At 31.9% G+C, this 11,960-nt stretch overlaps 1 long non-coding RNA gene across 1 annotated transcript; it reads left to right on the top strand.

Moving 5' to 3' along the window:
* The first annotated feature begins 8,413 nt into the window (after positions 1 to 8,413).
* On the top strand, positions 8,414 to 8,920 carry LOC149374912 (uncharacterized). Its single transcript, XR_016292988.1, has 2 exons — positions 8,414 to 8,463; positions 8,597 to 8,920. It is a non-coding gene; the product is annotated as an uncharacterized LOC149374912 (long non-coding RNA).
* Positions 8,921 to 11,960: the final 3,040 nt, after the last annotated feature.

Below are 11,960 nucleotides of genomic sequence, written 5' to 3'. Positions count from 1 at the left end.
CAACATGCATACCTATTAAATAAAAAATAAATTAAAATTCCATGCTTGATATTATTTTAATAATCAATATATTTTTACTTACTTTCGAAACCATAATACACGATCACAACACTGTTGGTTTTGTAAAGTTCTTTTACGTCCATTACTAAATTCGAATAATTATTTATATCACTTGTTGAATCATAACAAGAAACTAACAAAACAACCGAAAGAATGAAAACTGAAAACGTTGATGAGACCATTTTTAATCCGTAATGATGAAAACAAAGATTGACAGAAATTGATGTAATTTTAATATTGCAGCTGAAAGACTGTACTGCAAAAACGAGTCGTAAGATAGTGGAGTCTACCAACTGTGATACTTGTCAATTGTATTTAAATTTTAGGACAGTATTTTTTATTGACTTGTTTTGATTCTTGTGAACTGTAAGGAGTCCTTCGCTCGACTGCTTGATCGGATATAAATATACCAGGATTGTTAGGATTGGGGAAGAGCAGTGGCCACGTGTTGAATAATGAATTGTATCGATTCTCGTAAATAATAAATTGTCGTACTTAATAATAAATTGTGAAGCTCGACCAATGTACTTTTTTGACAGACCAAGCAGTACTACGTGTATAAAATGAAATGTACGAAAAGGTATGTGTATGAATAAATTTGTATGCGTGTATATATGTTTCAATGTACATAGGGTAAACAATAAGAGGGTACATCATTTTATGGATTGAAGAGTTATTTTCCGATGAATCTTGACGTGTTAGAACAAAGATTTTTATAAAAAAAAGAAAATTTATACAGATCTTCAAAACCTGTTGTTTTTCAATTCACATCAAAGAATCAACAAAACTCATATTTTGGTTCTCATACAGATAATTGTTAAAACTCGATCTACTTTAAAATCTTGATGTTATTTTTCATTACATTGTTACAAAATTAAAATTATAGATGTAACAAATGTAAAACGTCTTTCAGATACTTTTATTGATGTTAAAAAAACATCCGATAAAACTTATGCAAACAAAAACTGTTTGGAATGTACACGTACAGAAACTATCGTCGGTGTACAAGAAATATACTACGGAGTACGTAAAATAATTTAGACAAACTTAAAAAAGTACTTTTACTTGCATGATCCTAAGAAGTTTAAAATAATAACGTTAATCAAATAAAGAAACTTTTTTTTCTTATTCATATAAGCTTGTTAGCAACTGTGAATACGAAAAAATTTTTTCTTTAATTTATACTTTTCATAACAAAGATTTCCTTGTTATTTGATTAATGATTTGTAATGATAAAAGTGTATTTCATTTATTTTTATCACACCAGATCAATCAATTTTGTTTCTAGCACAATTTGTACATCATGATTTAAAAAAACCATATCCTTACAAAAATGTATTGAAGTATTTCAAAAAATATAAATATATTTGACCGGATACTTACGTCACGTACAATTTCGACACAAGTATCAAGACACCGAAACTGCATAGCAACGAGTAAGGCTATAAACTATGGTCCCATGTAGATATAGGCGCAACAGTTATCGATGAGCATCAGAGTTAGACAGCAAAGGCCAGGCGTTTAGGGTGTTGCAGTTGCGTTGCCGATAAGCAGCATGTAGAGACTCAGGCCCACGAAAGGAAAACACTCTCAGCTTTGCTTAAAAACGAGAATTAGTATATTACGTGACGAGGCAGGGAAGTAAATCATTTCCGTCTACGTGTATTTTTATACCAGCACTATGGAAACGATAATAGTATATAAATGTACTTGGAAACAAAACTGACCTATAGGTATGCCACCAAATACATAAGCTTCTGAAATTCATTTATATAGTCACAGAATCGCTTCGAGGACTCAGACGTACAGTAACTAAATATTTAATTATTTCAAATTGTTGAGTACAGCACTACTTAGTGGCTGAAACCATTAATTTAACACTCTGCAATCTACATATTCGCTAGGCATAAGTATTGAGGTTATGATTCGATTGATTTAGTTTTCGTCAGCTGAGTATAGTTCATTGTTAACTATAGCTATATACACATACGTAGTTAACGACTGACACGATAAAGTAACTAGGAGAAAGTTGCGCATAACGTTAGTCTACAACAAAAAAAATTCCCGGGCTGGTCAGAAATGCATAATTTTCCATTCTGAAATCAGGACGGAAATGCGCTTTTGCCGTCAGGGTATGATGAAATAGTATATTACGTACGCGTTTGCAAAGGCTTTGATTTACGAACCGAGAGGTTCATGGCACGAGCTGAAAGTGAAGACCGTAACGAGGCTCATAAAGAAGCCTTTAAAAACGAGTTTTGTATTCTATTTTTTCGCCTGAGAGCACCAAATCAAGCAGCGAAGGTGCTATTTTGAAGTTGAAAGTCGAACAAGTGTATTAAAGTCAATTCAACTCCAATTTAAGTCTTGACTCATTATGGATAGCCGAGGAAATCTACGTAACACTTAACGATAAACATTTTTTCTAATAAATTTTTGCAGTTCCTTATCTTATAATGGAATAATTTACGATTTAAGGAAAACAAATCAACAATGAGAATATTGTATATTATATTTATATATGTAAGCGACGGAAAAAGTTGGTGTTTACATAAAAGTACGTAAATATTATAGCAAACGAGAATGGCTCCAGAAGGAAAGATATAACGTACTGCTAATTGCTTGTAACTTTTCTTACAAAAATAGTCTAAGCTAAGGATTATATTTAAATAAGAGTTTTATCACTTTACATGTGATATACAAAACTTATGGTAAAACAAGGAACGGGTCATTTTCTTACTTAGTCACAAATGAGAAAAATAATGCTCAAAATGTGTATGACAGCAATTTACCATTTGAGGTAAAGCTATCCGTAAAAGTAATTCGTAGACATTCGTACCCAGTTTGTATATATTTCGGTTTAACATTCGTTTTGTCTTTTTATCTTTTTTTTTTTTCAGGCACTGCCTATGTTTTGTATAGGACCAAGCCATTTATCGATTTCTCGCGTTTGAATACTAAAGTAAAAATGGTTTCGTTCAAGCAAACGTATTTTTGTCACAAGGTCAATTTGATGGCTTGATTATTGCATGACGCGGTTGTTTTTTCACCAACAGAACAAAAAATCGAACTTTGATTGGTGGGCACTTTGAGTTTTTCACAGAAAATAATCAATAACATAAACGAGTCATTCCAAAAGTCGACTATTCATATTGTTGTCAACAATAACTTTAGTTTTCGAAAGTGTTGATTTTTCTCTTTAAATTCACACCATTAGGTTTATGAAATTTATAAACTTAGTTGTCTTATCATATATTTCTGAATGAATTCCAGAGACTTTTCAAATACTCGTCATCTTTTTAAAACTCTCATTGAAATTTTTAATATAATCGAGACCTCGGGGTGATAAACTCAATAGGTCAATGGAAAACGAAGAGATCCAATAAAAGTGCTCCTTCTTTTGATCGTATACTGTCTTTTTTGACGTAATAAAATATAAAGCACGATTTCCTTACGTCCCCAATCTTATGTATTTTTAGGTGATGTCGTGATCAGCTCGTATTCATTGTTATACTACGGCTAAAAGAAAACTTCAATTTTTATTTGTAAGTATTTTGGACTTCACACAGAGAATAATCAACAACATTAAGACGTATCTATACAAAAACAAAGCATAAGAAGTAAAGATATAAGGCCTTAGCACTCGTAGTTTGCTAATAAAGCTTATCAACAATTACTTAGATATTTGGAAAGAGCTAAAAAGTGATAATAAATTGTTATTATTTTAACAGGTACCTAGTGTTTTGAAAGGTAACATTTCTCTTGAATAGAACAATTGGTGTCTAGATTTTGTCTCGGAAATATTTAATGCATATTTTAGTTACACAAAATTTGAAATATAGGATCACGCTTTTCTAAAGTTGTATCACATTCATTTTACCAAATAAAAAAAAGGTATTTATGTGACAGTTGAAAAATATTCTGCAAAATCTGAGACCCTTACTTGATATATTTTAATCGATACGGTAAAAATTTTTTAGACGCTTCTAAAAAATTGTTTTGTAAGAGACCTGAGTACTGAAGACCTTCAAATAAGATTAAAGAGTAGAACACTCTAAATATTTTATAATTTATTAAAAGAGTTTTGTCGACATACAAAAAAAAAAAAACTAAAATTTTGAAAAATATAATGAACAATCATTTATGTAAAAACCACTATTAAAAAAACTTAACTAACATTTTTTAATAAACATACACATGATGTGAGTGCATGTGTTTGTGTGTGTATGTGTTTGTAAATTGGCTGGTACTAAAAAAAGGTTTGTTTGGATTAGAATATTTCTAAACTTACTGATTAATATGCCAACGAATATTATTCGTTTTATCTAACCAATCCAATAAACAAACAAAAAGTGAATTGTAAATTAAAGTTAAGTTACAAACCACAGTATGACAAAAAGTCAGATGTAGCCTTAAACGATTCAATAATAGTTAAATAGCTTGTAAAATACTAGGCTCACATGAAGGTCACCTCTTCATTCGTAACAAAATAAAAAATTAAAACAAAATAAATGTCAAAGCTTGATTCAAAAGATAATAATCTCTAAAATTTCGAAATCATGTCAATAAAGCGTGCCTTATTAATTTGAAGAATTAATCATTTTGATTAAAATCACCCAAGCCAACTTACTAGGTAAGGAAAGCTGCCCCTTGACACTACAGAGAAGCTGCTTGTCTACGGTGAAAGAGCAGCTCTACTAGGTGGAACAGAGACACTAAAATAGAGCAATAATAGCATGGCTCTTCTGTATCTGAAGGAGTATTTTCCAACAATTCTCTTTCGGAACAGTGCGTGCAGCGCTAGTCATTAACTTGAATAGTCCAACTGCAGTCAGAGATGAGTAGAGAAATTGCTAACGCCAATGCTACGGCGTGAGACAACTTTTTTCCACTGATCGGGGCGACCCACCGCGGCCAGCCGTCGAACGAAGGCGCACATTTTTCGAGAGTGCGAGACTCGTATCGAAGAGCGTGCGCCTACAAGAAGAGATGTGGATTCGCGTGGAAATGAGCATATAGGCGCACATTTTAGCGACACGTAAAAGGGGTATACCGAATGGGTGCCTACGAGGAGAAGAGTGGAAATGTTGACTATAGCTATATATTTGAGCGTACAGCCAAAGCAAGCGACGACACGAGTTCTTTTCTTTTGACTGCAACCGAGTATATGCTATATATAATAACCTGACTCTTACTCTCTCGCTCTTGCTTGAATGATATCTATCAATCTTACATTCGATTAAATCGTGAAACTAAATGCTCATATAATTATATGCAGGGAATTTGATATCAAAACATTTTTTTTTTCCGTACGTTAACACTTAATTTGAAATCTAGTATTATTTTGAAAAAATAATCAGCTTAATTTTTTTAAGGATAACAGTTCAGCTATAACCACTGGTTAATTATTTTTCCTGATCATAATTGTTATAAACTGTAGGACAAGCCCCGGAGGTTATCGATGAACATATGTGACGTTAAGATCTCGTGCTCTCAAAGTTTCGATAGCTCAGGTAGTAAGGGCTTATGCCACTACTGTTCTCGTTTTGCTATCTGAGGATCGATTCCAACTGTTGGCAAATTTTTTTTTTTAACGTGATTCATCATGCTAGTTTGTTTTCTTTTTATTTATGTTTTATTTATGTTTTTTAAATAATATTAACGAACCCTTTTACCCTATACATCGAAATACATTTTTTTAATACTAATTATATTAAACAATTCCATAAGCTGATACTTAACTATAGCATAACCATTTCAGAATTTCATATAAATTCTTATAAATTATAGAAAATTATGTTCAAGGTTAAACTTTTACTTTTTCGAAATTCATAATGTAAGTGACAAGTGGTTGTAACTACCAGGTAAAAATTTTAAGTAACGTAACAGTAAACTTGATATATAAGATCTGTTTTTCATTACTGTTTAGATTTTTGTTGCATAATTTTCAAAGGTATTAAGTTTTGATACTTACAAACGCTAATTAAAAGTTTGGTCTAGAACCAACATTATGTAATTGAAATTGAAATTTCATATTTAATCAACACAATAAGTTTAGCTGCTATACCTAAAATTTTTTTACAACAAAAGACGGTAAATAAATGATTAGGGAGTTTTATGTAAGTTTTCTTGTGCCTCCGAAGATTATGATTATTGTATAGATAGATAAAAATATCGATTAGAACAGCTTAATCATTTCTTGGAAAATAAAATATTAAAATTAATGAAAATTATGTATAAGGATTTTTTTTCTCTTACTTTCTTTGGAGTTTAAAATGTAATAATTATACTCATATCCTAAGAAATTATTTTATTATTATAAATTTCCGAAATGGCCATGCTAACGATAAGTATCAGCTTATGAAATTGTTTAATATAATTAGTATTAAAAAAATGTATTTCGATGTATAGGGAAAAAAGGGTTTGTTAATATTATTTATAAAACATAAATAAAACATCAATAAAAAGAAAACAAACTAGAATGATGAATCACGTTAAAAAAAAAATTTGCCGACAGTTGGAATCGATCTTTAGATAGCAAAACGAGAACAGTAGTGGCATAAGCCCTTACTACCTTAGCTATCAAAACTTCGAGGGTAGAAGATCTTAAAGTCACATATGTTCCTCGATAACCTCCGGGGCTTGTCCTACAGTTCATAACAATTATGATGAGAAAAAATAATTAACCAGTGGTTATAGCTGAACTGTTATCCTTAAAAAAATTAAGCTGATTATTTTTTCAAAATAATACTAGATTTCAAATTAAGTGTTAACGTACGGAAAAAAAAAATGTTTTGATATCAAATTCTGTGCATATAATTATATGAGCATTTAGTTTCACGATTTAATCGAATGTAAGATTGATAGATATCATTCAAGCAAGAGCGAGAGAGTAAGAGTCAGTTAAATATATATAGCATATACTCGGTTGCAGTCAAAAGAGAAAAACTCGTGTCGTCGCTTGCTTTGGCTGTGCGCTCAGATATATAGCTATAGTCAACATTTCCACTCCTATCCTCGTAGGCACACATTCGGTATACCCCTTCTACGTGTCGCCAAAATGTGCGCCTATATGCTCATTTCCACGCGAATCCACATTTCTTCTTGTAGGCGCACGCTCTTCGATACGAGTGTCGCACTTTCGAAAAATGTGCGCCTTGGTTCGACCGCTGGCCGCGGCGGGTCGCCCCGATCAGTGGAAAAAAGTTGTCTTACGCCGTAGCATTCTCTGCTGCAGTAAGCAACGACAGCGTTTAGTACTAGTACATGCAGTGATTGTTGCACCTCCAGCTGTACAAGTAGCACACAAAGCGCATATCAAATTTATACAGTAATCAGTTCAATATTCTTCAATCACCGGTGTCAACTTTGTTAAAGAGGCAGGATTTTAAAAGATTATTTGTATTCGAATTTCTTGTTCTAAATTATCATGCTTAAGAATATAATACCAAACTATACCGAAGAAGAAGTACTCGCAGACATTGAATACTCAAGACATAAAGCTTATGCTTCACGATCTATTCCCTGTGCAAATTATAATAATAAAAGCCTTGTTTTACCAATTCATCAGAGCTACGGTGACAACAGTTCCTCTAAAGTTGATGCACACAAGGTAAAAGACCATTTCTATATTAATTAATTACGGATTCTTTATCGCGGGTTACGATGGAATAATATAGACTTCCCGTGTATTTCTTAAGTATAAAAATGGTTGGAAATGGAGACTCATCAAGCAAAAAGTGTAAGAAAAATTGTGCACTTTTCGAGAGGAGGTGCACTCCTACAAAGGGTAGGTGTAACAAAGATAGAGAGAGAAGAAGAGAGTAAGCCAGCGCAGGGATCTGCATAAATGGCAGATCGATGTAGATAGTCAGTATTGATAAAATCGGTAATTATAAAATAGTATAACCAACCAATATTACAAAATACGCTAAATCTTAAAAAGGAAATAAGATAAAGCAAAAATATCGAGTATTCCGGGTTTTTTTTTGGGAAAAATAACATCATGACACACAAAGAAATAGGCGTTGATAATGTGAAGACATTACCTAAAATATCCAGCCTCTAAATATTTTTTCATAAAATCAAGATGGAAAATTAGTGAAAAAATTAAAGCATATTTGCAGAATTGTTATAAATATGTAGAATTTATTTCTCGTTTTTTGCCTAACAATAACCTTAAAAATTATTTTGAAAAATTTCTCGAGCCTTTTATTTACAAAAAATGTACAGGAAAGACATAAATATACCACCGTAACCAACGAAAAAAAGAGGGACTCCTAGTTCCACACTCTGGTTTTTTAAATAAACTCTATGTAATTTAATGGTCAATGATTTTTGTAGGAAGATTTTTATAAAAAGGTAGACTGCACAGGATTTTCTCTGGAAGAAATTAACGTATTCGTGAGTATCGTTTAGTTTTATTCGTCATACATATAATTTGAATGAAAGATAAAAGAACAAAAAATATTATAAATAAAAATGACGTAATATGAAAAGCAAAAAATATACTCAATAAATTTTGTTTCAACTATAGGTCAAAGACGAATTGATCGTAGTCGAGGGTATACATGAAAAGTTGCAAGATGAGCACGGCAATGTCTATAAAAATTTGTCAAAGACGTTTCCCGTCTCTGAAAACTACGACTTTAATGATGCTAAAATAAACTTAGTCTCGGACGGTACATTAACTATCTATATTCCTTGTAAGATTCAGCCATTAGCAGATGAGAACTGTGCCATCAAAAGTCCAACCAAAAATGAACCAACTGGAGAAATATAACTTCAGTCAGAAGAATAATAATCTAATGGTATTTCATGATTTCATCTTTCTAAAGTTTCAAATAAATGATAAAAACTACGAGAAGCATTTTATATTTATTATGTTGTTGATATATATAATTATATTATGTCATTTGTATTCACAATTTCATGCAATAAATACACTCCCATAAAATGGTAAGATTTTATAGCGTATATTAATAAGTCCTCTAGCAGAGCATACCGACTAATTTCTTTCCGATTTCATTCGTATCAAATATTTGACATAATCATGTAGTTGCAGAAAAATTGTTTATTACACGTTTCTAATACGAGACACAGAAAGCTTTATCTAAAAATAGGCAACAAATATCCTAATGAAATATTACTAATTATAATATTTTACATGAGAAAAGAATTGGAGGCGGGCAATAATAAAGTAACGAATCTATACAATCTTTCTGTTACATTTAAATATGATAGTATGCGTACATTATATCCTGAGGCAAAAATGACATGTCAACAGCACAGGTAGTCTAAACTTATTTTTTGGAAGTGTGGCATTGAACTGCAAGTGAGGTAACAAGGTTAGATTATTTTATTAATTTTACAAGATTCTAAGATGTATATTATAGTACACGGATGTAACATGACAAGGGATGGCCTTGTCTACCACTACATGTGCGGTTACATAATGCCGACGCCTGTCCTCCCCCCCAGCAAATCTATTGGTGAGGTTCAGAATTTTAATGCTTCTTGCACAACAGATTTTCATAGATTAAACTTTTTCATAATTGATTTTTGTAATCCTATGTGTGCCGTGCTACTTGATAAAGGACAGTGCTTTTTTTGTCCAATTAGAAAACGGAAAAGGGTGTATTTCAGTGCAGTAACCTTTCTGTTGCCAATAAGGTCCCCTCTTGCTCAATTCGGACTGGAGTCGCTACTCTTCTTCATATGTTTTTAATAGAAATGTACTGCCCCATGAGTTACGGTTACCTGCTATTACTTAGGCCTCATAGTCTGTCTTGACTGTTTTACCAAAACCACCGCGCTGGAAAGAAACGATGCACATGGCCAGCCCCAGAAAACAGCTTGTAAGTAAACCTATTATGTGTCATAGTAGTGTGTCAGTGTAGTAAATGCTCTGGTGCAAAAGTTGTAAACATCACTGTTTCTTAAACAAAGTGGGGTGAAATGCTATTTGGTTTGACGCCCCTTCATACGATCCAAGCTGCCAGCAGCAGGATCTCTGTCAAGGTCTTGAACACCCTAGAGTAAGATTATCAATATTATCACTAGTTATTATTATTATCATTATTATTATTATATTATTTATTACTTGTACAATAAATTTTTTTGATATTCATATTATTACTATTCTTGTCCTCATAAGTGCTGTAATAACTAAAAAAAATAAAACATCAGTACCCTTAATACATAAGGTTTCTAAGAAATGAGGAGTAAAGGGTACAGTTGTTGACCTCCCGATACAGATTCACTGCCAGATGCATTCTTAAATAGAGCCTTTATATATAAATATACAAAATATACAGAGGTATTTTTAGATTTTCCGGTGGCTAGATCCTTAACTTTAGGTGACAGTCACCTTCTATACTGCATTAAAACATCGGCTGCATATTTGGAAGAAAAATGAGTTATTTTTTACGAATTGAAACTCTTTCATCAGCCGATAAATCTCGTAAAAATTATTGTACGAAAACAAAAAACAAAAGATGATTTCTTCAAAGAAAGTTGCAATTATAAAATATTTCAATTACTGGGAAATCATATAAATTTGAAGTACGTCGTTATTTAGCGTACGCACGTGGTTTAACTTAAACAAAAGATTACTTCATTTTTATACACAAAAAATTCAAGTCAATGCATAAACTTTTTGTTATTAGTATAAAATATCAAGTAGGCTCTAACAATATACTACATAGTCATCGGCCGTATTTGCCGTTGAGATAAGTCATTCTTACACCATACTTTAAACTTCTAGCAAATTGAAGAATTACTATAAGTAATTCTTTTTAAATCTATTTTTATTTTCTTTAAAAACTCATGAAACAAACACGTATTTTCTGTGTAGAGTTCGTGAATAAAGTCATTTACGACTGGACTTTATTAAATAACTAAACAGAGTAATTCTTACCATGGACATTCTCATCAAACGTTGATAGAAATGTTGACTGTCATCGTATGCTTTATAAATAAAAATGCAGGAGGTTAGTACTTTTGGAAGCTGTAATAAGTGGGTTGTAGCAAGATAAAAAATTATCCCCTTACTTCAGTTTTAAATGGTATTCAGCTTTTAAGTATACAATTTTGAAAGTGATAGAAGCTAAGTAGAAACAAGAGAGTATAAGTAAGGTTATATATTTATTCTCCAGAGACTTAATAATAACATTTGTTTACTCAAAAACCGCTTATACAAGTATACATTATTTATTGATAAAGAACGAGGCTAAATCATCAAGTATATAGCTCGGATCTAGTTGCGTCTACTGTAAAGTGGGAAGAGTACAAGGGTATAGTGTTGTATAAATAATAAATATAGCTGCTTATGCTGGTTTTTGATTCTATAATACTTGTCTTTCTTTTTGCTTGTGTTCTTTGACTATAATGACGTGGAAACCAACTTGTTTCGTGAAAATATGAAATGATGTCAGAGATGAGTAAGCCAGGGTTAGTCAGTTGGAAAAGATACCTGCACTGTTTTGACGATGAGAGATAGAGCAAACAGCCTTAATGTCATACTAGTAAGGCTATATTCTTTAAGTGAAAAAAGAGATGACGTTTAATACGACATGTGCCTCGAGCAGCATAGTCGTGGAAAATTTGTTGGCTGTGACTCTGTATCTTTAACACGAAGAGGTACGCATTATTAAAGAGTATAGAGGAGTTGCATAGCAATAGCTGTTTATATCTTCGTTTGATTTACTTTAACATTAAAAATTTAAGTGAGCGTCGCTCTGTAATTGTGGGTATTGTTAGGAACTTTTGTCTTGTGTAAGACGCCAAAATATTATACAAGGCTTTGTTTATTTCATGTTTTTTTAGTTATAAATATCGTGGTCCGTATTTTATCGTATAAAACGATTTTTGCTTTAAAAGTGACACTTTTGCTATTAAGT

The sequence above is a fragment of the Copidosoma floridanum genome, unplaced genomic scaffold, assembly GCF_036245765.1.
Source record: "Copidosoma floridanum isolate Cflo_tuat_1 unplaced genomic scaffold, Cflo_Japanese_pri ptg000013l, whole genome shotgun sequence".
In the NCBI taxonomy this organism is placed as follows: domain Eukaryota; kingdom Metazoa; phylum Arthropoda; class Insecta; order Hymenoptera; family Encyrtidae; genus Copidosoma; species Copidosoma floridanum.
The sequence above is the reverse complement of the archived record's forward strand: the minus strand, read 5'-3'. Positions and strand labels throughout refer to the sequence as shown.